Source organism: Cebus imitator, unplaced genomic scaffold (genome assembly GCF_001604975.1).
Source record: "Cebus imitator isolate Cc_AM_T3 unplaced genomic scaffold, Cebus_imitator-1.0 Scaffold15, whole genome shotgun sequence".
Taxonomy (NCBI): Eukaryota; Metazoa; Chordata; class Mammalia; order Primates; family Cebidae; genus Cebus; species Cebus imitator.
The window spans coordinates 1,049,206-1,053,677 of record NW_016107330.1 but is presented as its reverse complement, the minus strand read 5'-3'; the positions used below and the strand labels follow the sequence as shown (position 1 = coordinate 1,053,677).

Here is a 4,472-nt window from a genome sequence, read left to right as displayed (position 1 = left end):
CTCGATCTCTTGACCTCGTGATCCACCCGCCTCAGCCTCCCAAAGTGCTGGGATTATAGGCGTGAGCCACCGCGCCCGGCTCTTTTTTTTTGAGATGGAGTATTACTCAGCCACCCAGTAGCTGGGATTACAGGCATCCACCATCATGCTCAGCTATTTTTTGTATTTTAGTAGGGACGGGGTTTCACCACGTTGGCCAGGCTGGTCTTGAACTCCTGACCTCAGGTGATCCGCCCACCTTGGCCTCCCAAAGTGCTGGGATTACAGGCGTGAGCCACTGAGCCCGGCTGACATCCTTTTCTTATTCATAATCTTGGTAGGGAGAGCTTTCACTACGAAATATGATAAGAGCTGTGGGATTTTCATAGATGGCCTTTATCAGATTGAAAATGTTCTCTTCTATTCTATTTCATTGAGTGGTTTTATTATGTTGAATTTTGTCAGCTGCTTTTCCTGTATGGTTTTTGTCCTTTATTCTGTTGACTTTTTTTTTGAGACGGAGTTTCACTCTTGTTACCCAGGCTGGAGTGCAATGGCGCGATCTCGGCTCACCGCAACTTCCGCCTCCTGGGTTCAGACAATTCTCCTGCCTCAGCCAGCCTCCTCAGTAGCTGGGATAACAGGCATGTGCCACCATGCCCAGCTAATGTTTTGTATTTTTAGTAGAGATGGGGTTTCACCATGTTGACCAGGATGGTCTCGATCTCTTGACCTCGTGATCCACCCGCCTCGGCCTCCCAAAATGCTGGAATTACAGGCTTGAGCCACTGCGCCTGGCCTTATTCTGTTGACTTTTATAAGTCATTGATTTTCAGATGTTAAATTAACCTTGCATTCCTAGGATAAATCTCACCTGGTCAGGGTATAGAATCCTTTTTACATGTTGTTGTATTCAGTTTGCTAGTATTTTTGGGGGCATGTTTGCATCTATATCCATATGAGATACTCATCTGTAGTTATCTTTTCTCATTATACTGTCATCCGGTTTTGGCTATCCTTATCTTTTAATGTGTTAGAGTTTGGAACAGGAGAAACAGATTAACCTCTCCCCTCATTTGCTCACCTGCATCTGGTGGGAAGGGACAAATAGAAGCCCCGAGCTCAAGTTCAGACAGTGTCAGCATAGGTGCCAAGGAGGAAGACAGCCTCATCTGTAAAACAGGGTAGGAAACCCAGCCGGCAGCCTGGAGGCAGTGGGCTGGCCTGCTGCCTTCTTTGCAGTGCGTCCAGGACAGCGAGAGTACCTGAGGGAGCTGCCATATGCTGGCTTTCAGAGGAGAGACCGCAGGACTCAACCTCTGAGGTCCCTCCTGGCTCCAAAACTCCTGCTCTGAGGGTGCGAATCAAGATCACAATGTAATAGCTCACCCTCCCTATTCAGTAACTGGCCCAAATTTCGTAGAGAAGAGGAAAAGGGGAACCAGTTTCCTTGGCCAGAGGCCTGTCAAGTTCATGGCCAGACCTCACTAAATGACAAATACCTGGCCAACCAGTGAAAGGACAGGTCAGAGAATGCTCTGCAAGAACTGACGGCCTGCCTTCTTTTTGGTCCCAAAGAAAAGCAGATCCTTGTGGTAAAGCCTGGAAAACATCCTTAAGGAACAGAAGAAAGCACAGAGAGGCCGCAGCTCCACAGGACTTTTCCTTTCTGCAGGGCTCCAGCAGCACAGTGGGAGGCTCTATAAATGCCACCAGGGAAGGGGGTGGCAGCTGGCAATGTGGGAAGGGTAGGGCTCTTGCAAATCCTTTGCTTCAAGTGTCTTGTTAAATAGCCATCAGAGTCCCTGTGTGACCTGGATAAGGTTACTTGCTTCCTACCCTCAGAGCACAGGACAGGCACACACTCTTGACAGGCTGTGGAGTCAGGAGTCCTGGTCCCCAGGTTTGGGCTCCTCTGAGGAACCAATGGCCCATTCCCACTGTAGATGCACCATTCCCTCCTAGGGCTGCCAGTGCTATTTTTGTGCCTGCAGCTCACTACAGAGGCCCAAGGTCCCTGAGCGAAAGCCCATAAGGCAGGCAGGGAGAGGAGCGAGTGGGTTGCCACCATCACTGCCACTAAGGTAACTTCTGCTGACAACTCCCCTTTCACAGCCTCCTGCCAGCCCCCTTCTGATTAGCGAGTGAGCTGGGCAAGCAGCACTCAGGAAAATCAGCATCTGTTAGGTAACTAGTTCAGCTGCCATGCAGGGGATGATGTAATCTTGGATTCTGTGGTTGCTAGGAAAATTCTGCTTGCAGTGATATTGCGTGGTCCTAGGGCTCAGGCAAGAACACAATGTTCCCAAGAAGACAGGGGAAGGATTCTTAGGGCTTCCCAAGCAAGGGAGCCCCATCCCAGGAAGCCAGATGACTTGCGCCCCTTTCTAGATGCTTTTTTCCCTTCTGAGGAATGGAGGTAGTGCTGGTAAATCCAGAACCCCATGAAATCGGGCTGGCGGTGGGAGGTGACAAGGCTCATTCCCTTAGCAGCACCTGGATGCTGTAGTGCCAAGTGGAAGGTGTGTCTTGTGCATTGCATCCTTGTAGTTGGGCCCTCTGTCTCTGGCCCTCCCAATGGCTGGGTGCATCCACCCTCTCTTGGTAGAGCAGTTGGAAGGAGCATGTGCCCACTGAGGGGGAGACCCCCTGTGGTGTGGGCAGCCGGCTCACACTGCCGACTCCATTTCACATGCCAGGGGCCTTGCTTCACACCCCCCACACTGGCCCACCTTCAGGTGGCCTTTCCTGTCTCTGCTATTCCGATCCACCCCCTCACGGAGAGAATGCCTGCAGTAGCACAGACAAGCTGTCAGAAAGACCATGGGCAGCCAAACTAGTACCATTTGGGACAAAGTGAAGAACTGCCCTTTTACAAAGGAGGTAAGAGCAGCAGGACAGGGTTAGGGAGTCAGGGTGGGGCCCTGCAGGTCACCTCCTGGCCCCCAGGGGCCTGCTGGCCATGTCAGCCCCTTCCTCCCCAGGCAGCTGTGGGTGTGGGCGGCAAGTTGGCATTTCCAGCTTTTCCCTCCTCCCCGCTGCCTATCCCGGTCACTCGTCAGAGCCTGTCCTCTGGAAAACAAGACAAAGGAAGTGATTTCACAAGTGCCTGGGCCAGAATCTCAAATTCGGGATTAAGAAAAAGAAGGATTGCCAGGCGCGGTGGCACGTGCCTGTAGTCCCAGCTACTTGGGAGGCCGAGGTGGGAGGATCGCTTGAGCCCAGGAGTTCTGGGCTGTAGCGCACTATGCCGATCGGGTGTCCACACTAAGTTTGGCATCAATATGGTGATCTCCCGAAAGCAGGGGACCACCAGGTTGCCTAAGGAGGGGTGAACTGGCACAGGTCAGAAACGGAGCAGGTCAAAACTCCCCTGCTGGTCTGTAGTGGGATCATGCCTATGAATAGCCACTGCACTCCAACCTGGGCAACAGAGGGAAACCCCGTCTCTGGAAAAAATATACATACATACAGACAGACAGACAGACACACACACACACACACACACACACACATATTTTTTTTTTCCAGAGAAAAAGAAGGATTGTGGGCATATCTGTCTCAGTCAGAGCCCGGGGGAAGCAGGCTGGACATGGGCCAGGCCATGCTCCATGGAAGAGGTGTTGGGTTTGGGTGAAGGAGAAGCTGCTGCAAAGAGGAATGGCTTTTCAAACCACAGTGAGCCAGACCTTCCAAAGGCATCAAGACGTGAGTCCTGAAAAGAAAGAGGGAGGTTCCCAGCCGAGTGCAGTGGCTCACACCTGTAATCCCAGCACTTTGGGAGGCCAAGGCAGGCCAATCACCTGAGGTTGGGAGTTTGAGACCAGCCTGACCAACATGGTCTCGTCTCTACTAAAAATACAAAAATTAGGCAGGCGTGGTGGTGGAGGCCTGTAAATCCCAGATACTCAGGAGGCTGAGGCAGGAGAATCGCTTGAACCCAGGAGGCAGAGGTTTCAGTGAGCCGAGATCGAGCCATTGCACTCCAGCCTGGGCAACAAGAGCGAAACTCCGTCTCAAAAAAAAAAAAGAAAGAAAGAAAGGAAGAAGGAGGTTCCCCAAGGACCATCCCTGCCCCGGCTTTAGTAACTGGAGTAAGGGATGTGAGCAGAGCTGAGCCCTGCTCCAGGTCACCTGGGTCCTTGTCATGGCTCAGCTATCAGCTATGTAGCCTTGAACAAGCCTCTGAACCTCACCCTGGTAGTCCTGCCTTGCAGCCCTGCAGCAGGGTTGCAGGCCTTGTCCCCAGCCAGGCTGAAGGGAAGACCAGAGGGGAGGAAGACTTCGGACTTCCTCAGAAGCACTTTGTCGGCCGGGCGTGGTGGCTCAAGCCTGTAATCCCAGCACTTTGGGAGGCCGAGGCGGGTGGATCACGAGGTCAAGAGATGGAGACCATCCTGGTCAATATGGTGAAACCTCGTCTCTACTAAAAATACAAAAAAATTAGCTGGGCATGGTGGTGCGTGCCTGTAATCCCAGCTACTCAGGAGGCT

The 4,472-nt window shown here is 52.3% G+C and overlaps 1 protein-coding gene across 3 annotated transcripts in view; it reads left to right on the top strand.

Moving 5' to 3' along the window:
* Window positions 1–4,472, top strand: part of CTNNBIP1 (catenin beta interacting protein 1) — a 63,024-nt gene that overhangs the window by 57,660 nt on the left and 892 nt on the right. The window lies entirely within an intron of this gene.